The sequence below is a fragment of the Vulpes lagopus genome, chromosome 17 (genome assembly GCF_018345385.1).
Source record: "Vulpes lagopus strain Blue_001 chromosome 17, ASM1834538v1, whole genome shotgun sequence".
Classification (NCBI taxonomy): domain Eukaryota; kingdom Metazoa; phylum Chordata; class Mammalia; order Carnivora; family Canidae; genus Vulpes; species Vulpes lagopus.
Window position 1 is genome coordinate 21,770,610 of NC_054840.1, and position 22,131 is coordinate 21,792,740.

General features: G+C 44.2%; 1 long non-coding RNA gene across 8 annotated transcripts in view; it reads left to right on the forward strand.

Moving 5' to 3' along the window:
• The first annotated feature begins 5,433 nt into the window (after nt 1–5,433).
• Nucleotides 5,434–22,131, forward strand: part of LOC121477525 — a 38,933-nt gene continuing 22,235 nt past the window's right edge. For 2 of the 8 annotated variants that reach the window (XR_005984277.1, XR_005984276.1), the window contains exons 1-7: nt 5,434–6,048; nt 6,760–6,847; nt 7,662–7,771; nt 11,451–12,536; nt 16,992–17,137; nt 17,247–17,456; nt 21,799–21,926. This is a non-coding gene — a long non-coding RNA (uncharacterized LOC121477525). Of the gene's footprint in view, nt 6,049–6,103; nt 6,303–6,759; nt 6,848–7,661; nt 7,772–11,450; nt 12,537–16,991; nt 17,138–17,246; nt 20,492–21,798; nt 22,004–22,131 lie in introns of those variants that run through there. The other 6 variants (XR_005984275.1, XR_005984274.1, XR_005984278.1 and 3 more) reach the window with 6 other exon arrangements.

Below are 22,131 nucleotides of genomic sequence, written 5' to 3' on the forward strand. Positions count from 1 at the left end.
TAGCTTGGATGGTCTGTCCCTGCTGCTTGGGAGGGAGCTCTGCTTAGAAGGCCACTCTGTCCCTGGGAGGCCTGGGGAGCAGAGGCGTAGAAGAATTTGGTTCTGCTTTCAGCCTGTAGCCTGAGCAAGAGGAGGCCTGTTGAGTGCTAGCTGTCTGGCTCAATAGGAATCTAGCTGAGGTCTGAGGCCCAGGCCCAAGCTTTTGGTAATTTTGCTCCTCTGCCTGACTTTGCCACTGCCTGGTTCCCTCGGGAAGTGGCCATGACAGTTGGCTTCAGAGTCTGGATCTTGGATCTAGATTTCAGATGAGAGAGAAAGAAAGAGAGAGAGAGAGAGGAAATAAGTAAAACACAAACACACAGTATATGGTCACTTCTTCCCTTACTCTTTCTTTCTATGTGTCTCTTGCTTTTTCTTTCCTTGTCTTAACCCTCTATAAGGCTTCTGTTGCTGTTGGTTTGTTTTATTTCACATTTTCATCCTTGGCTTGTTGTATTTTAATTGTTTGTTCATTTGGTTGGTTGGTCAGTTTGGTTTGCATTTTGAGTAAATGACAGCAATTTCTCTACGTCATTCCAAGTGTGAATAATGGCCTGCATGACTGTCCCCAGCCTCCAGCCCCTACTTCTTGCCCTTCCCCACTCTCTCTCAGGTCCAGCCACACCTGGCTCCTCACTACTCCCTGCACGTGGCAAGGAGTCAGCACCTCAGGGCCTTGGCATTTACTTTTTTTTTCTTTTTCTTTTTTTTTTGCAGGCTTCCCCGCCCCATAGATCCATCCACATGGCTGGCCTGCTCATCTCTTCAGGTTTAATGTAAACATCACATTTTCAGGGAGACTGTCACAGAACATCTTACAAAAAATTATGTTACTTCCAACACTTCTTACCCTCTTCTTGTTTTCCTTTAGTCTTCAAAGCATATATGATTCTCCCAACATTCTGTATTTTACTTTTATCTCATTCCTTTTCTGAGTTCCACAACTGAATGTAAACTTTATGAAAGCAGGGCTTTTTGACTGTTTGGTTCAGTATAGAATGTGTCTAGAACAGAGCCTGGCAGAGAGCAGACAGTAACAATAAATATTTGATAAATGAATGAATGGAATGAGGGGGTGAATAACATTCTTTCAGATGTTAGGTAGAACATATATATATATGCTATATATGTTTAATACTTTAGTCTATCTTTATTTTTTTTTAAGATTTTATTTGTTTATTCATGAGAGACAGAGAGAGAGGCAGAGACACACACACAGAGGGAGAAGCGGGGTCCATGCAGGGAGCCCAATGTGGGACTCAATCCCAGGACCCAGGGATCACACCTTGAGCCCAAGGCAGACGCTCAACCATGGAGCCACCCAGGCATCCCTATTATTAATATTTTAGATAAGTGAATTATTAAGATTAAATTAGAATTAAGTATATTTTAAATAAATATGCTGTATTATTTATATTAAATATTATACCTTATTTAAAAAGATACTATAGTAATTGATACATTGAATTGAGACCATACTTATCTTTTCAATAAATACGCTGTATGTGTGTATATCTATTTATCTATGTAATATATAGTATTATAAGCTTTATTTGTGTTATGTCTTTTTTTATTTGTGTTTTTTTTTTATTTATGTTATTTATGTCTTTTTTTTTAATTTGTGTTATTGTGTTATGAAGACCTTGAAAACAAGCCTGGACTTTTTTTTTTTTTTTTATTTGTGTTCTTTTTTTTTTTTTACTTTTTTTAACTTTTTAAACTTTTATTTGTGTTTATTTGTGTTTTTATTTGTGTTTTTTTTAACTTTTTTAAACTTTTTTGTGTCTTTTTTTAACTTTTTTTTAATTTGTGTTTTTTTTTTATTTATGTTATTTATGTTATTTATGTCTTTTTTTTTATTTGTGTTATTGTGTTATGAAGACCTTGAAAACAAGCCTGGACTGGAGTTTGAAGGGTTGGGGTCAGTTCTGGCTTCTTCAAAACAGATCTGATGGGAGGAGACATCTCATGTCCCCGCTGCGGTATCTGTACTTGGGAAATAGGTATAATATTCCCTGTGTCCCTCACAGGATTATTACGGGAATCAAATAAAATGTTGGACAGGGATGTGTAAGAACTACAAGGCAAATCACACACACACACCCAGGCCTCTGCAGGGATGAAGCACTGCCTTAGCAATGTTTAGTCGTGAAAGCAAGGGGTTCAGAGAGTGCCCCTGCTTGTCCTAGTGGTGTCAGAAACACAAAATATGACCAGAGAGCTGGGTATCCTGTGGGCCTTAATCTTCACACGATACTGCGAGGCCGTCTGAGAGACTTATCTCATGAAACCCGAGTGTTATTTGGGAACTTATCAGGAGTGTTTCGTGAGGGGAAAGGAGAGCAGGGCCCAGCGTGTCATGGAATATTCCTTCCTTTCTTCCATTCCCCCCAAGCCCTGCGCTGTTGCATTTCTTGCTGTGTATTATTGACAGAGGAAATGCTGATTCATGGTCTGAGTTACAGGAAACCTTGTTTCCTGGTGAAGAAACGAGCCGGGTGGTTCTTGCCAGCATGCGCCTCTGCCAGTTTCTGCCACATGCCCTCTCCTGGGCCTGCACCCAGAGCCACTGAGGAGGGGTAGGGCCAGCTGGGCCTTAACCAGTGAGCTCACTTTCCCTCGGAACTGAATCCAGCACAGGCTCCTCTGAATCCAGCACTGTGCCTCTCTAGGCCCTTCCGGCTCTGACCCCACGATACCTTTCCATCCCATCTCCCACCACTCCCTTCGTGCACCCTCGGCTGTGGCCACACATGACTACTCTCAGTTCTCTGTGAACACCTTGTATTTTCCAGTCGCTATGCCTTGGCTCAAGATGTGCCCTGCCTGGAATGGCCCCTGACCCAGTGTCGGTTCATTGAAATCCTACCCATGCTTCAACTCTGCGCAGTGGCTACCTGCTGTGTGAAGCCTGCTAGGTTGCCTTCTAACATTTCTGTTCTTTTATTGTAAGGGTATTTTCAAGTGTGTACAAAAAGTAGACAAAGCTGTATAGCCAACTTCTATGTTACCATTTCCCAGCCTCAACAATGAACTGATTTCTCTTAAATAGCACTCGATCCTTCCTTCTTTGAGCTCTGCTGGTAACTCTTATGTTTTGCACTCCACTCATATTTGCCGAGTGGTGTGGGAAGAAAGTGAGTCAGTGGATTTAGAATGCTGTTTACCCACCTCCCACAATGGGGAAACTGAGGCCCCAAGAAGTGAAGTGAGTTTCCCAATGTCATAAGACAGGTAGTGGCAAGCCAAGACCAGATTCTTCCGAATGGCCTCACAGTCTAATTGGGAGGCGTGGATAAGATACTCATAACAAGTATATGCTATTGGACCTCAAGTACTATAGGAGTTCAGGTTAAGTGATTAATAAGTAGGTGTTGAATGAATAAGTTAATCTTCTTTCCAATTGATTAATAAGATGACCCCTTAAGGTTGGACCTGAGCAGCTCCCTGGTCCTCTCCATGTTATAATCTAATGTCAACATGATGAAGGCACTGGAGATAGCCATTTATGTGGAGCGGAAAAGCCAGCTCCTTTAGGCCAGTGAGAATTAGTGAAAATGATAAATTGTTTAAAATAAGTTCTGGGTTATTCCAACATGGAGTAAAGAGTAGATAGTTTGTATCTGAAGAACTAAATGCTTCTGAGTTAATTTAGACTGGAGAGTAGGAAAAGAAATTAAGAAAGTCTTACCTTCTGTGGCTTGGAGTACGTGTGTATTAGATCATCTGGGAGGAAGATATGGAAGAGAGTGTGGAACGATAAAGCAAGAAATAAAAAGACAGCAGGGAAAAATGGCAATTTTTCATCTTGATCCAGATCTGGCTCAAACCTTGATTTTGGAAGTACAGTAAGAAGTCACCTGGATGTCCAGTCTGCAGCACCCTGATCTACTATGTCAAAACAAAAGGAGGGATCTGGTCATTAGCCAAGAAGCTGTTGCCAGTGGAGTGGAAAACAAAACATGTGTGGACTTTCCTCATTACATAGAGTTGAAACATAATTTGGGAATACTTTCCTTGAAAAAAAAAATCTCTTGAATCAGATTCTTTTGAAGGGTCACATATAATCAGTGCCTAATCACTGTATTTCTTTGTGTGGCAACTAGATGAGGGGAGATAGATGCAGGGGGCTGGACCAGGCATCCATCAGACACTCTGTCTCTACTGTTTCACTGATCCATTAAAATGGAGGCAGTCACACCAACACCTAGGTCGCAAGGAGGTTCCGCGGTTCACCAAAATAGTGGATAGAAAGTGACTTGTAAGCTAGGAAGTACCTCACTAAGATCATGATGGCTGTCATTCCTAGAAGCACACTAGTCATAAATAGATGAAACAGGAGGCCTTGCCCTGGAGACAAGAGGAGAGAAAAAGAAAGAGACAAAGATGGGTTAGTAGAATGATGGGTTTATATTTCACATTTCAGTGTACACCAGAGACCTGGGTAAGAAGAATGTAGGAGAAAATTCTGGGACTTTTGTTCCTCCCTCACATTTGTCACTCTCTGTTGATATTCCTACGAAGATCATCATTAAAGACGTCAGTGTGAAAGCATGGTCTCTCAATCTATTTAAGAGGCAGCAAGTCAAGGGGTAGGTATATAGAGGAAGTGGGCTAGTCAGAACTGTTTTGTGTTTGGTAGGTCTGGAACTGTGAAGAGAGGAAAATGGGTAGAATTTATAAATCCTGTGAGGAGAAAAGAGGACGTAAGTTTTAATGGACAGATGGATGGGGTATATCCCCACGTGGGCTGTGGGAATCCATTCAAGTACAGGCAGGAACAAAATATTGCTAAAAGGAGACTCATGGTAGTCACCTAGATGGAGAGGGTTCTGCTACAGCAGATGATGATTTGTTTTCTGAAATCCATGAGAAAACATTTCCTTCTAAAAAAAAAAAAAATTCCCTCTTCTACCCCATCTTGCAGCATGTTCACCCGCATGTTTATCTTCTTAATAAGTCTTTCTTTCTTACACACACACACACACACATATATATATATACACACACACACACAATGGAATATTATTCAGCCATTAGAAATGACAAATACCCACCATTTGCTTCAAGGGCATATATAGGTAGGTGTGGCCTGGCACTAAGTAACCATTACAATCTCCAAAAGTGGTCCTAGGTGCAGCAAATCTGAACTTAACACTTGCTCAGGCCTGAGGAACAGACATTGGAACTGGATTTGAGCCCTCAAAATTCCCACACCTTACCAAACATGTGTGGTTTAGAGCCTTCAAAACAAGAAGGAAAGGCAGGGCTTCTTTTTTTAGCTGTAAAGGATTCAGCTTCGGCTGCACCGTCTTTGTGACAGGACAGCAGGGTTTCCAAGCCAGAAGCATTCAGGGAGTGGCGTGAAGGGCATGGTCATTTAGGGCCTGGAAGGTTTCCATCAGAGAGCTCAGGTGAAGGCCTCAGCCCCTGGAGCCTGCATCACCAGGAGGGAGCCCCGCAGGAAGAAAACGCTTTGGCCGTGCTGAGCAGAACTCATTAGTGGTGGGGTCAATCCTGAGGTTAATGTATATTTGTTAGACTTTTTTGTTTCCTGGTGTCATGTTTCCATGCCTAAGCCCAGAGTCGCTCTGTAGACTTTGGCATGGATTTAGCAGCATTCTCGCTGAAAGGTGAGGCCAGTCTGTGTATGCAAGAAAACCTCTGAGGTCTGCCCTTAAAAAGACTACAACGTGATTGTTCAGGTCAGACAATCAGGCTTCAAGAAGGTACTGAAAGGATGAAGGGTCCATGCTAGTGTGGGTGCAAATGCTTCACAAGAGACTCTTTAGGGGGAAAGGGCACCATTGGAGGGTTTGCTGATTTCTCTGATGTAAAAAGTCCCCCTACGGCCAAGTTCAAGTTACCAACATGACGGTCACGGAGTGTGGCATTTGGAAGAGCTGCCAAGGACCAGCACACCACCGGCCAGGAGTCAGAACAGACACAGCGGGGCTCACTCAGAGAAGCAGGAAGAATTGGAACTCAGAGACCAGACGAGGCTGTTAGGTAGGTGTGGGTGTGGGCAGCGCCAGCAGCATACCAAGACCTGCAGGAGGTGACGGGCCAGGTGGCAGTCAGCGTCGTGCCAGCTGTGATAGATGGTCATCTGAAGAAAAACAGCTACTGTTCCCTGGGCGAGACATTGTGATTAGCCCTGTGCATTGTCACAAGTTGTCTCACGGTCATCTCTGCTAGGGTATTTTTACTCCTATTTTGCAGATGAGGAGATTGAGGCTCAGAGAGATCAAATAGCTGCTTGGGTAAGAGGCGGTGGAGTTAGAATTCAAATCTGGAATCTGTTTCCACTATGCTGTCAAATCAGACAGGATGTGTGGCTGCTGGTGGCTGCTGGTAGTTCCTGGGGAGGCTTGACAGCTCTTTGGGAATGAGGACACTGGTGATTGTGGAATCAGGGATTCAACATCCGGGATGAATCGGGGGACCTAGGGTGTGAGGTCAGAGAGGACAGACCTCAGGAGGCTCACAGAAATGGCCTCCAGCCTGAAGCAGAGCTAAATACCAGTCAGTCCTGGTTGTGGTAGCTGGGTCCCCAAGAAAGGGCCCTACGTGAGACATAACTATGGACATCTGTGTTTTATATCAATATGGTGTCTACAATGCTTCAAAACTATCATACAGACTATGGAAGCTAATTTGAAAATGCAAATATGCATTTAATTAATATATTACTTGTGACCTTATGTGACTCACTGGCAGAGTAGAGGCTGGTGTGAGCTGTGCGCTGTGGAAGGCATGAAGGCTGGGTGAGGGGAGCCGTGCAGCCACTGTGAGGATGGAGGCCCAGGTGAGTGAGCTGTTGGGGGAGGGCTACAACAAAATGTCCAGAAGCTGGTGAGATAAGGGATAAGATCCAGAGGGAGAGAGGGAAGAAATCGTGCTAGAGAAAACCAGAGGAAGATCACCTTCCCTTTGGAGGATCAAGAAGGTCCAGTTTTGGAAGGATCTAAAGGACCTCCAGGGATTTAATGTGAGGCTAAGCTTGAAAGGGAAACCTGACTGGTGGTAGGTCACTGGGGAATTAGACTTAACTTCACCACTCTTGCCTATCTGTAGATAGTTTATGCTTTGAAGCTCCTTTCCCAACTTGAAGAGTTTAATTGTACCTCCTAACCCTAGTGTTTTTGTGTTAAATGGCAGTGGCACAAAGTGGAAAATTAGGGTATTATATAAAGGAAAACCATGGGAGATTGAGGTGGGCTGCCGTCATTATGGATGTCCCATCTATGGGGGACGAGCCTCCCTCTTCACTCTTGGGTGCTAGTAGCCCAAATCCGTGCCGTTGCATGGGTGATTTCATTTCACCCTGCTAATAAGTGGCAAAGGGAGTACCTGAACCTTGGACACCCTTCAGAGCCAGAACCTATATTATTAGGGCAAACCATATGAAGTGGTCTTTCCTTTACATCATTTAGATTGAATATTGGTAATTCTATCTCAAGCTATTTTGACCTCCGAGTGCTGAGAGCGTCCTAAAAGTAAACAGATCGTACTGTTCCAGTGAACAGACCCAGTCATCAATCTCAGCTGCAATGTGATGTCCTGCTTCTTGTGTCACATGTGATGCAAACTGTAGGAAAGAATTTTTTTTTTTTTTTCAGAAACAAAGGTGATGAATGTGTGAGATGATCAAACCCACGGAAGTTACCAGAATGGATTCCCTTCAGATAATGGACATTGGTTAGAGACCCGGAAAGGGATCGCCCAGATGGTGAGTTACCTGAGAGTCAGCATGGTTTCTGGCACATAGTGTTGAATAAATGGTGAACAAAGAATTTATGCTTGTGGAAGATTTCGCACTGAGGTTACATAATAATACAGCTCCCCCCCCGGTGAGTCCATGCACCACTCACCAACTCAACCTCTTGGCACATGGTTGAAACTTTGGACCAGAGCAAATTTTGGCAGAGCAAATGGTGCTGAGGTGGAGGAGTCAGCATTTGCCTAAATTGTTCTTCCATTGGCTGAGCCAGGTGACTTCAGGAATATTGCTTACACTTCTGGGGCCTCCGTTAAGTGGGAAGGCTTATTCTTTCCAGCTTTCTCTCTAGATAGTTGGGAGGATCTTAACAGCTTAGAGAAAGTGAGTCTTTGTGAGCTTAGAAAGAAAAAGCAAAACAAAACGCTTGAGGTAGGAAACAAAACGTTTAACCTTGTAGGCAAAAGAGGGACAACACGGCAGCTTGTTTGGAAGCCTGGGAAGGCTCCCCGTTAGTGAGATAGTAGATGGGTCAAAGGGGAGAGTGATAAAGCATTCCTGACACTTTGCCCAAACCTGGCCTAGTGCCTGAATTTCTACTGAAGCCACATCACCAGTGCCTGCGGACTCTGACTCAGGAACTTCACCTGCTGCAGAGGGCGATTAGCAGCAGTGCCCACCACCACAGCTGTGGGCTTCCTGCCCCTGCCTGCCCCCGGGCCCCTCTACTCATTCCTCCCGACCCCCCCTACCCTTTCTCCTTTTGGGAACAACTGTGCATAATCCCTGCTCCCCTTCCTGCCCCTTCCCCAACGCCCCCACCTGCCCTTTCTGATTCTGTGCCAGCAGCTGGTCGGTGAGCAGTGCCAAATCAAACAGATGTGTGTGGTATTGGCCGGCACGTGTGACCAGACTCTCTGTCCAGCCTTGTCCCTGAGCAGGGCTCTCTCTCTAGAGGGTCGAAGCCTGGGCACTCCCTGTCAGGGGGAAGGACAGGCCCGAGCAGAGAAGTGGCCAGACACCATGGCCTTCTGACTGCCTTTGTCTCCCTCCTCCTCCTCCTCTTGGCTATTCTTTATTGATCTCTCTTGGTGCAGCACCTCTTCCCCTTCTTTGTTACTTGCCTTGTATTTTTGTTTCTTATTTAAAAAAAACAATTCATTCTCATTAATCAAACTCACGAGACTTTCATGCATCGCATTTAGAAAAGAGGGCAAAACAGAATCTTTTAAAAACGGATTTTAAAGTTCAAGTTCTCCTAGGTTAGTAAAAGACATCACAACGGGCCAGAAACCAGCCAGAAAAAGAGTAACAGCTGGTCGGCTTCACCGCAGCCCGCCCAAACCGGGGGCCTTCAAGATGTCACTTCCTTCCTTCCTTTCTTAGTCAGTGGCATGCAAAATTCATGGCAATTCTCAGAACTAGGTACCCTTGCAAGTGTCTTTGATTTTTCTGTACAGTTGGCTAATTCTACTCACTCCCACCTACCTGTCTAAGTGGGCATGACTTGAGAACAGCAGCAATTAAGCCAAGAGAGTCCTGTGACACATCAAAGCCCTCTGGAATAGTGAAATCTCATTGAAAATAAAATTAGCGGGCCTAGCATCATGATACAAAAATTGCTCCGTGTTTTAAAGTATACATGTTTTTCCTTATGAACCTTCGGAGGGAAACAGCCTGCATCCTGCATAGCTGCTAGCTGAGAAATGGTCCCAGCAGAAATGAGAAACTGCAGCAAAATAGTAATTCACACTCCAAATCATAGTCTTAAATGTTGATAATGATTAGTGGCGTACCTGAACGTCTCAAAATTACACAGACATGCATTTTGATGATTGAATAGAAAGTACAAGATTGGTGAAGTAGGCCTCGCGTAGGTTTCTGTATATGGCTTAAGAGAGCATCCGCATTGAAGAAATGATAAATTATAAGAACGAGTTTCCCATTTTGCCCTGACTCCCAGGAAGCTCAGAGCCGAAGCTGAATCTGATGCCTCACCCAACAATTGTATTAGCCTTGCCATTTCTTTTCGCTCTAATCCAAGTTTCTTGCTCTAGTTTTGTTTACTGCTCAGTGTATATCTTCTTTTATGTCACAAATCGCCCCAAATTCTTTTTGGAAAAAAGGATGGCATACCAACTACAGGGAATCCCATAAAAGCGACTTCTAATAATGATGATGATAATGATTCATGACACTTCACTTTCTACCTTTAATTAGTTATTTATGTACTTGTTGTAAGGTTCTCATTAGACTGCAGATTCCCCGAGGGCCCGAGCTGGGCTTCAGGGCACAGCATCTCCCCTGAGGTGGGTGTTTAGCAAGATTCTGCTGGATAAATACAGCCTTCGGGTGACTTTCAGAGAAAATAGGATGAGGTTTTCTTCCCTTTCTTTTCCATTCCTTCCCTCTCCCTTTTCTCTTTCTTCAGAGGAGACTCTATTGATGTAACTTCTGCAGACAGGCAGCTCTGAGCTAATATATGGGGCTGCTGCTACGGTGCTGGGTGAGAAGTGATTTTCTTCTCTTTCCCCTTTGAAGACCATCGTAAATTTTTCCTTCCTCTGCATTGTTCTCTCCCTCTTCCTGAATAAGACTCAGTAATGTTCTCCTACATAAATAATAACCACTTACATTTACATAAGCATCGGTAACACTGGCACATCCCTTCCAGAAAGGATTTGAGATGGGCATCTGAGAGGATTTTAAATTTTATAGCGTACTTCGACTGCGGTGGTGGCTGTTAGCAGCTAATACTTATTGCGTGCTCACCCTGTGCCAGGCACTAGGCAAGGGCTTTTTGGATACTATCTCATTTAGTCCTTGCAGTGGTCCCGGGGAGGAGCTACTGATGTACCCCACTTGCCATGAGAACAGACGGTGAGGCCCTGGACCTTGCCCAGGGTGGCACAGATAGCAGGGAGCGGGACTGGGGTTTGACCCCTCACTTCTGAGTACAAAACCCAGGCTTCTACCCTCTCTCCATATACTCCCTTTGAGTCATTAGTCCAACCCACCGAAACAGGCAAAGTGGGGGCGATTAATCCTGTTCTATAGATGGCAGGAAAGAGGAAGAGCAGTGTTTGAGTGCCGATGACATCCAGGGCATTGTGCTTCACTCACAATATTTCATTTGGTCCCTCCCGTCATCTCGCAAGGCAAACAGCAACATCTGTGTCACAAACAAGGGGGACAGGAGCTATGAGCGCTTACTTAACTGGCACAGACACCTGGATGAGAGGGTAGGATTTGATTCTGGGTCTGTTTGGCTCTAAAGTCCATGTTTTCCCCCTGGACATGTGGAAAAACTGGCCCAAGTTCACATCATGGGGTTACGAAAACAACACCAAGTTTGGTATAAACTAGAGTTTTTGAAGTGCCCTTTTTCAGGTTCTGGTGCCCTGCTGAGGTCAAAAAGTACAGCGTCTGTCTGGCTACTGAGTGTCTTTCCCCATGTGCCCTTGAGTGGGGGGAGCATCTTATTATGACTTGACAAGGCGGATGCAATTGAATTTCCATCTCATTCAGAGCAGAGAGAGAATAGCTTTGGGAACGAGGCTAGTTTGAAACAAGGGCTCCTGAAGCTAATTAAAAGCTAGGCTGGAGCTGTGCTTTTCATTCCTTAAGAATGTTCGACCTCATTAAATAGGAAAAAGCAAGTGGAATTTTCTGATTTTTTTTTTTTTTTCAGGTTCTGCAGTGGTTGGGGACTCGGAGCAAGTGAGACATACTTCTACGGCTTCTTGTTTGCACAGTATCTCCGACAACGTCACTGTCGTGAGGAAGACTTAACCCTTCTCGAGTGCTTCGCAGCTCAGGAGAGGTCAACTGGGCAAAGCAGACACAGAAGGACGTCCTGGGTCCTGCTTCAGGCTCCCAGTCCCCTGCACTCCCTCCCCTCTCGATTGCAAGGGATGGAGAAAGCGTTTGCAGGCTCCAGCACAGTGGAGCAAATGGCTGGCCTTTGGAAAAACCTCCCTTTCAGACACTTGGAGCTAGCCTGCAGTCACGGCCACAAGGTTCCAGCCAGAGGAAATAGAAAACTTGGCAGGCTTTCCATGGGGCTTCTAGATGGAACAGAAGAGCCTAAAACACTGTTCTGTTGTTTGGACTGGGACTCCCTGTGGCCAAGAGTCTGTCAGGGGCCATGTGCTCAAGCCACCAAGCTACCTGGGACCACAGAGATCAGGCTGGGAGAGGTACATCCTGGAAATCCTTAAGTTTTGATTTAAAAACCTCCTCTTACAGGACACCTGCGGGGTGCCAGGCCCTGTGCTAGCAGCTTTGCATATATTATATCTAATCTTTCCAGCCACCTTGCATGGTAGGTGTTATTACCCTCGTTTTAGAAGTGAGGAAGCAGAGGTGCCAGCTATGATCTTCTGCGTGGCTCTTGGCCCTGCTAATAGAGCACAGTTGGAAGAGTCCTAGTTTCGTGAAGTATTTGAAATGGAAGGAACATTAGAGGTCATGTCTACCTTGTGAGGATAATGATGAAAAGAGATCCAAAGCCAGAAATGTAAATTAATCTGCTCAAGGACACACAGCAGAGCTGACACCTTCACATCCATCTCTTCTTTCCCATGTAATAGCAGGAGAACAGAGAGATGTAGTTGCCATCTGGGATGAACGGAACAAGTGTCAAGGCCTGCTCTGTCTCTGTCTCTAAGCGATGATGACCACAGGCATGGCAGTTTTCAAAGGTCTTCTCACTTGATCTGGTCGACATGTCTTAAAAATGAGAGAAGGGGAAGCTTTGCCGTTCTGGGAGGATGAAGTAAGCTGCCGATGAAAAAAAGTGCACATCCACGTCTGTAAAATGTTTTCAGCCTCACGATAAAAGTGCCGGAGGGGAGTCAACGATTTTAGAATTTTCTTTTCTCCATCATCTCGTAATCTTGGGTGTCACACACTGCTAAGTCTTTGCTTCCACAGGGTGGCAAATTTGCTTCTCTCTCTTTGGTTTGCTCCAAATTGCTTGGGGTTCCATCAGAAAGCTCTTCTAGGAATGTCCCTGCATTATCTCATGAAGTCTCTAGGGAGTGTATAGTCTACAGTCAGCGCCATAACATAAACACCAGTCTCCTTGAGCCACATGTGGGATTGCCCAGACTCTGGCATCTTGGAACTCAGAAATGGTGTATGTACTGGGGTCTGGCTGCAGCACCACGTACAGCATAGTTAAGAAGCACTAGGGCTGAGAGGGAACGGGGAAGCTGTGATAGGGTCATTTGCAAGGGCACGGAATAAGTAGTTTAGATGATTGGTTCTATTTTTCACTTTGCATATCTTGTAAGAGTCAGTTTTATTTATCTGTTAAGTGACTATAATAACGGATAAACCTGCTTCCAAACGGAATGAGATACAAAATCTACACACGTTCAAGAGTCTGTCTGAGCCGGCCTTAGCCATGCTCCCTATGCTGCAGCCACTGGAGGGCTTGCTGATCTCTGAATGTGTCATGACACTGCCCATGGGAAATAAGAGTAATAACTTCTTCAGTTTGGTATCTATGATTTACCCTCTAGTCGAAAAGGATTTGACACTTTGGGAGTTAAACTTTCACGTACATTTTCCCATTTAACCCTCAAAAAGACCCTGTGAAAGAGATCTTTCTTCCCGTTTTGCAGATGCCAAATCCAGCCACAGACAGGTGAAACACCCAGCTCAAGGTCACATATATGTTAGATGCAGGAACAATGGGTCTCCTGAGTTCCAACCCAGAATTCTTTCCTCTGTATTGCATGGGACAAGGGCTTAATTCTCCCAGATTTGGAGTATATGTTTGGCCACTAATGCTTTCCTTCAAGATGGGAAAAACACCTGGCTGTTGCTTTTCTACACCACAGTAATGACCACATACCTCATGTGCACACAGGCTTCCCTGCCTTGATTCATCCTGTCCCCTCTGCTGGGAATGCCCTCCTCTCCCCTTCTCCGAATGACCAACTCCTCCTAATTCCTTTTAAGGCCACATGCTATCTGATTAATTTCCTTTTCTATGTCCCACGGTGCTTTTCATGTCTTCACTACAGCAAGTCAGTGGGCAGTAAGCCATAGCCAGGTGTGTCTCATGGAGTCACAGGGGAGACAAAACCCAGTGACCAAGTAGAGGGAAAGCTTGTTCAGATGCAGGATCAAGTCTTCATTTTTATATTTTCATAGTGGATATTTGGCAGATAATTGACCAGAAGTTGCTCAGAGCCTGAAAATCAGCCTGCTTCTAGAAAGAAACAAAATGGCAGGCGAGAAGTAATGTAGTAAATATGGAAACCAGGATCTCAGCCCTCAGATTGCAAACTGAATTTCTTGAGGCTACAGATAACTTCCTGCAGTGCCTGCGCATTTCAGATGGTTAGGCACACTTTGGAGGGACTCTTGGAATTTTTTGGGAGATGGGTCTACCAGTAGTTCCTGTTTTGAGTGAGCCTTAGCTCCCTCAACCAAAGCCTTAGGAGCTAACTGCTGGCATGCCACGTTCTGTTGCCTTAGACTGAATTTTTCCTTCTAAGTGTCAAAAACAACAATAGATGGAGAAAATGAATTGAGTGTGTGTGTGTGTGTGTGTGTGTTGGGGGGTGGGGAGCAATCCAGGAGTCCCAGAATAACCTCCAGTTTGGTAATGATTTATCTTATTTCACTGTTAATTTTGCAATTAAGCAGGCGTACTTTATATGCCCAAATGACCCATGGATTGTATCTTAATCAAATTAATGTGTCTAACATAAGACTGATTCAGTGTTCAACTGTGAGACTGACAAATGACGCAAAGCCCAAGTTTTCTCTTTCCTTTCTCTCTCCTCTCCCCGCAAAACCCTCCATCACGAAAGGTCAACTGACTGAAAAGCTGTTGTTTTGATGGCTGCCATGAGATCCTATTGGTTAAAAATGTGAGAAGGCTGGGTACCTCCCCCCACCCCACTTCAAACCAACTGTATGTGTGTGTGATAGTGTGTGTGTAAGTTTGGAAGAAAAAAAATTGTGGTTAATTCTTCTTGTTGTGTACTTCCTGCCCCTGACATTTGTTGCTGCTGCTGTGTAATGTAGTTGAGGCTGAGTAGGAGAATGAGATGCAAATGACCTATAGATGTATTCCTTAATTATGGCTACCCTCCTCAATCTCTATTCTTGGAAAATTTGAAAAGTAGAAAAAGGTGACCAGGGAAGCCAGCTAGTTGTTGCATTGCCCTGAAGCAACCCCTTTAGATCATTTTAGTTGATAAGTAATTTGAAAAAGTATGATTCTGTTTAATAAAATGATATCTATATTTTGAGACTATAAATAATAAATAATGGTTTCTTAAAGAAGACTTTGGGTAAAGGTCTAAGACTTATGTTTTCCTGGGCTTAATTTATCAGCACTTAGAGGGACTTCAGCAATAGTTTCTCATCCTCATCTGATCCATTTGCCAGGATTAGTGAGATATTTCTTAACGCTAATCAGGTCACATCTCTTCTCTGTTTAAAACCTTTCAATGGCTTCCAATTGCACCAAGTTCAAAGTGCTTGCCATGGTTTATGAGACCTATATAATATGCTCCCTTCTTGCCCTCTGACCTTCTCTCTCTCCCCTCCCCCTTACTACATTGGCCACTTGCTTTCCAGCCTCAGGAGCTTTGCAAAGGCTATTTCTGCATTTTGCTCCTCTGCTCCCATCCTGGCTCATAGAGTAATGGTCACCTGTACCGTCAGGCCCTTCCTGACCCACCGATGAAAACTATGCCATTCTTTCTATTATGTCTCTTCACACTTCCCTATGCTTTCCCTTTCGTGAATATATGATAATTTGTAATTTTATATTTATTTTTCTACTAAAGTGTTGTTTAATGACTGTTTACTCACTACTCTATAAGCTTTATGTCCGCTTGATTTGCCACTGTACGCAGTTCTGGGCATATAGTAGGAGCTTAATTAATATTTATTGAAAGAAAGAATGGGCAATGCATTGACTTTCATAATACTTGAGATTCCTTAGCCACAGAATGGGAATAGTCATCTTTATTCAATAGCTAGCTATGGAATTCAACTTGACATTTGTTTTACACAGAACTTTGAGATGTTAGGATATTGGTTGGCCATGGAAGGAATGTGAGACCAGGAGTTTTGTTTTTTGTTTTTCCCCTCCATTCAGAGTTCAGTGGCTTGCGTACTAGGGATTAGACACAGCCCCTGTTCTTCCTCCCATGCCAGGCCAGGGTAGCTGCATCTCTGCTGCATCTCCCTTCTTTTAGCCCCTCCAGTCATTGTCTCTGCTTTTAACCAGCCTGGGAAATCACAGGGAATACATATATCAACAATTCAAGGTTCACTCCTCACAAGTCTCCCTTTATTTAGGAATTTCTTGTTGCCTAAATAATCTTGGAGACTTTAAAAGAGATGTTGAAACAGTCTAGGCCAGAGCCTAAAGTTTTTTCAGGTATGTTCCTACCAAACCTATGGCTCTGATTCCTTTTCAGTCCAAATATTTCCTCCAGAGTGGATACAGAAATCTGAAAGAAGGTGAGAACACAAGGAGTCATGTCTTCCAGAAAACCAGTGAATATCTCTGAACTTTGATTTATCTATGAAATGTGGCTAAAACCATCAATCTGAAGGTGCATTTAAGACTAAATTAAATCACATATATAATAGTATTTTTACAGTATCTGATACTCAATGCTCAGTCAAAGTCCACTTATTATTTATCTACCACTTTCACTTCTCCCTACCCTTCTTTGGTCACTCCAGATTCTACTCTGAGATTCCTTTAGCCCAGGATGGGAAAAGAGTATCATGACAGTTGGCCCACCTGTTCATCAAGAAAGTGGGAAAGTGTGTTGTGTTTAGTAGATGAATCATTGAGGAGCATTGACCTCACATAGGATTTTCCATCTCAGCTCTGTGTATGTGCTGGATTTCAGCCTCTAGAATTCCAGTATGCGGAGGGGTTTTAATGGTAAGCAAATTCAATCTCCCCCACTCATTCATAACTAGCGGTCTAGTGAACAAAGCAGTCTTTGGTAGAACCACCCCACTTTCTGATTTTGCAAACATGCTTCATTTCCACTTCCTAAGGGAGAAAATCCTAGAAAGAATGTGAGACGACCAGAAGGGAACAAGCAGCAGCCTAACTATGGACAAACCCTACCATCAAACTAAAATCTTAAGCTTGCTATGTTGGCCTGAAGAACAAAATGGTTGGGTTGTCAATCATGGAGGCTTTTGATTGTTTGTTTTGTTTTGTTTTTGTCAGTTATCTTAAAGTAGTAAGGTCCCTACCCCCACAAGAAGCTAAGTGGATGAGGATGTGGAGAGATACTCATAGAAGACTGATGCTTTGCCTTGGACAGTATGATGCCTGCCTGGGAGAAGTGACCAGGCTGGCAACATCTGAAAAAGGTGAGAGAACCTCCTGGTTTCTAGTCTGTTCTTTTCAAATTTGTGTGCCTTCCAGTAGAAATAGTTTTTGGCCCTGCTAATTTTGTTCTTTCCCATGTCTGCACTGTAGGGTTCTGCTAGATTCTCAGGCTGGGAGATAACTTACTACTCTGTGCCAGATTCCTCTTCTGAGATTTCTACTCCTTGAAAGGTGCCAGCCTAGAATCGAAGAGTTGACTAATTTGAGTTGGTGGATCTGAGTTCATGTGCCAGCTCTGCCATTTACAGAATTGTGACCACAGCCTGTGGCTTCACCTCCTATGCCACAGTTTTCATATTGGTGAGTGGAGGAAGATGGTGTGTACCTCATGGAACTATTAGGAGAGAGCATGGAAGGCATTGAAGAGTGCCTGGCACTTGGTCAACAGTCAAGGCTAGTTGGCTCCATTCCTTGACCTGCCTCCCATATTCCTCTGTGTTCTTTGCTATGGAAGGAGCCTGACAAGCATCAGGGACTCTGAGGAAGATGAAAGAGAAAACTTCAGGAGGAAATGGTCTTAGAGACTTCAAGAGGGAGGTTTATCAGGTTAATTTTGTCCATGAAAGAGTCTTATCTTTGGAACTTACAACAAAGTTTGGTTGTGCAGGACTAAGGCCTGGAAATGAAACTGAAGCTGTGGACAACCTTTCGAGTCTGGATTTATGGTGCTATTTTGAAATACACTTAAAATCCCAAAGGAATAATTCTATTACAGAATTATATATTTGCCTTTTGTAGAAAGTGGTCTTTTTAGCCATGCTGCAGGAAGCTGCATTGAAGTTTATCTGTTAATATTTGACAAAATAAGGGAGATACCCACTCCATTGTTGCTGACTTTTCAATGGGGAGGACAGAATATTGAATAAGTAATCACAATGAATTGAGCAAATGCTCTGAGAGGGGTATTACACAGTGTTGAGAATACTTAGTTGGGGTACTAACTTAGTTTGGTGGTTGGGTGGGAGGTGGCCAGATGTGGTCAGGGAAAGCTTCGTAGAAGAATGGCATTTAAATTGAGACCTCAAGTCTACATGTAGAGTCAGAGGGTGTTCCAAGTAGAAAAACCAGCATGTGCAAAGGCCCCAGGTGAGAGAGCATGAAGTAAGGTTGAGGACTTGAGGAAGCTTGGTTGGGGTGGGATAGAGGGCAGTAGGCGGAAATTAGAGAGGTAGGCAGGGCCAGCTCATGAACTTTCTGGGAAGCCAAGATGAAAGATTTAAACCCTATCCAAGAATCATAAAGTGTTTTGCTTGAAGAGTGATCATAATCAGCAAGGTTGGCTCCTGGGTGGGGCATGTTTTGACACATGTTAAGCAAGAGGTAAAGGTGGCCTGGACTTAGGCATTGACAATGGAGCAGAGAGAAGAGGAAGGATCAGAGTTGTTTTGGGGAAACATTGACAGGACTTGGCCATGGGTTGGATGTGGTGTGCTTGTGGAAAAAGGAGGTGTCAAGGAATCCAGGATTCAGGCCTAGGTAGGGTTCAGTGAACAAGAAGCAGGTGTTGACAGAGAAAGGATGAAGTTCAATGTGAGAGCTGGGTGGATGGTTTAGTTTATAGACAAGAACTAAAAGATTTAGGGGTTATCGGGATGTAGATCACTGTTTCTCAAATTATATCCCAGGTACCACCTGCATCAGACCCACCTGCTGTATATAATAAACAAAGACTACAGGAGAAGGCTGGGATAGCAGCTAAAGAGTTGTTAAATATTTTGCACATGAAATGAGCACGGAGAACAGAAATTTGAACACCTTCCAAAATCAGTGGCACTTAAAGTAATGGTGCCTGCATATTCCTAGTGTGGAGTGATGGCAAAACTGCTGGAGCAGTGGGGAGGGTTTCTTTTATTTGCCCTTGTCTCTCCTCTGCTTCTTATCCATTCAACACCCCTTTGCCCCCCACACAGACTCATTTTGTTTGTTTTGTTTTGGGGAGGGGGGAGGAACAGTACAAATGAGGCCCAGCCCCTTTCAATTTTTCTTTTCTTCTTTTTTTAGTCTAATTCAGGACAAAAAAAGCTTTCATCGAAAGAACAGATGTCATCTGCTTTGGTCTTTTGTGGTGGTTTTATTTTATTTTATTTAAAAAAAAAATGCTCCTGCAGATGAGGCTCATTTAAACATAATGACGAGGCAACAAAAGCCCTCGCACAGAGGCGCTTCAGATTCGGTTTGACTCAAGGGAGGGAGAGCAGACAAGGAGATGTCCTGTCCACTTGGCTCCCCTCCTTAGGGCCCCAGCAGCTGCATTTCAGATGCAAATGGAAGCCGAGGGTGGGGGGCGGAGGAGGGGAGTGGAAATGCCCAGGAAGCTGATGTGCAGGTGTCGAGGATTCCAGACATCGCTACAACAACAGGCTCTGCAAACACAGAGCTCACAGAGAGTGGGCTTGAGGGCGCTCGCTGGGAGGGCTCAAGTGGACCTGCAGCTGCGCTGGACATTTCTTTTCTTAGCCATCAATGGGCTCTGTATTGAAAATATGAGAGCCAGCAAATGGTACGTTCAGAGAAAGGAAACGCTTTGGAAATGGAGCAAACATCAGGCTGAAAGGGCTTCCCCTTGGCCATGCTCATTATTTAAATCCACGTACTTGCGTGAAATAGATATTTGATATATGACACTGGCATCCTGGGGCTGGAAGGAATCCGTGGAATTGTCACATTTATCCCTCTCCTTCTATAGATGAGAAGTATGTGCAGGCTCTGAGTGACTTGCCCCAGGTCACATAGCGCCTGAAAGAAAGGCAGCCCTCCTAGGGGTGGTGACATTTCTCGAGCCTTCTCTGTGCTAGACACAGTTCAATATTTTGTGTGCAGGATTTTATTTCATTTGCACAGCAGACCCATGAGAGAGTTTTCCTTATTTCCATTTGTAATGTGGAGAAATTGAGGCTTCAGTGAATTCAAAACTTTTCCTGAATCAAAAAGCTGGTAAGTCCGGGCAGCCGGGGTGGCTCAGTGGTTTAGCGCCGACTTCGGCCCAGGGCGTGATCCTGGAGACCCGGGATCGAGTCCCACATTGGGCTCCCTGCGTGGAGCCTGCTTCTCCCTCTGCCTGTGTCTCTGCCTCTCTCTCTGTCTCTCATGAATGAATAAACAAAATCTTAAAAAAGAAAAGAAAAGAAAAGAAAAAGCTGGTAAGTCATAGTCAGGATTTGAACCTATGTATGAATGTCTTATTCCAGGACTTATACTTTTTTTTTTTTTTTCATTATACTTCATTCCTAACTCCTGGGAAAGTCTTCTTTTCTCTCAAACACACACGCATGCGTACACACACACCTCTCTGTTTATCTATTGTTTCTATTTCGATATGTGTAAAATTCATGAACATGTGCAAATATTAAAACCTCAAAATAAACATATGACTTCAGCCATATAAGTATTAAGCCAAAACACTATCAAATTCAGTGATAGAATAGTTATGGTTAATGTTGGCAACAATCTCTTGCTCTGTGTCTGGCGTAGAATATACACTCAAGGAATATCTGGATTTGAATTGTGCCCTTATGTTTGGAAAGGGGCTTTTTCTTAGTAGCAGAACCTAGTGTCTACCACTATTGTGACTCCTGTGAACCTTACATGCTTGCATTGTGCCTGACTGTGCTCATGAGGCACCTTCATGTGCATTAGTTTATTGCATCTTGGTAATACCAATGTAAGGAAGGTAAGCAGGGCCACTAGTCCCACTTTATAGGTGAGAAAACTGAGGCTCAGGGGGATAAACTAATGTTCCCAGAGAAACCTGGGAGGTGAATGCAGATGTGCTCATGCCAGCACACCGGCAGAAGCTGTATACTGAGGGGCAAGGTGCTGATGGAGGTTAGAGGAGGAGAGTCATCAGCACATAGGTAGGTGTACCTGTCTCCACTGGCTGAAAGACATTGTGGTCCAATGTATAAAACTCCAGATTTGCAGACAGACAACCCAACGCCCTGTGGGTACGTGAGTGTGTAGGCGGTGCTGGAGGTGTGGGGATCATTGGGGATGGTGACCTGGGGGAGGTGAGACTCTGTGGGTGGTTCCTTTGCACGGATGCGTCACCCTCTGTGCCCGCCCGAGGACTGTGACAATGCCTGCGTGAGTGCCCACAAACAAGCACACATGTGGGTGGACAGTAACCATGAGTGTGCTAGGGACATGGCCAGAGTCCTGGCCTGTGGCAGCGTGGGTCCTGGGTTTCTGGGTCTCTATGTGGAGCCCTGTCTTTGAGCAGTTCTGTGACTTCAATCGGAGCTACTGAGACCAGCCATTTTGCTGTGTGGGTGAACCCACAGTCCCACTCCTTCCTTGGGAAAAATAACTCAGCAAAATCTACTACTACTGAGTGGGCCAAGGATATGAGCTGTATACTTGAAGGATGATGCAGTATGAAATCTGCGGCTAGTAGAATTGTAATGTATCTGGTTCAGAGACTTATTTTATGGATGGAAACACTGAAGATCAAGGGACAAAAGTACTTTTGTTACTAAATACCCATTTTTGATATTTCATTTATTAAAAAAAATATATTTGTTGAGTAGACATTCTGTGGAAGGACTCACCTTTGAGGATTTCCCAGTTTAGTGGAGAGAGACATGTAAAAACAAAAAGTCACAATGCCACTAGGTGCTTAATATGAGTGACTATGTTTTGACAGAGCTCACAGAAGGAGTTACCAACTCATTTCCGGGTGTCTAAGAGGGCCATACATCAGAGATGACATTTGAGCCAAATCTGGGAAGAAAATAATTTTCCAGAGACACAGAAGTGCTTACCTATGAGAAGGTAACGACATGTTCAAAGACCCAGAGGTGAGAAGAGCACAGTGTGATATGGGACTCAGTGGTGGCTGGAATTTAGGGTGTGTCTCTGTATACGTGAGTTTGTAGGGTGGGGTCAACAGGCAAAACCAGAAGGTGGGGAAGGGGGGTGCTGGATCAAGAAGAGCTTTGTATGCCAGACTCAGGAGTTTGGACTGTTTCCTATAGGA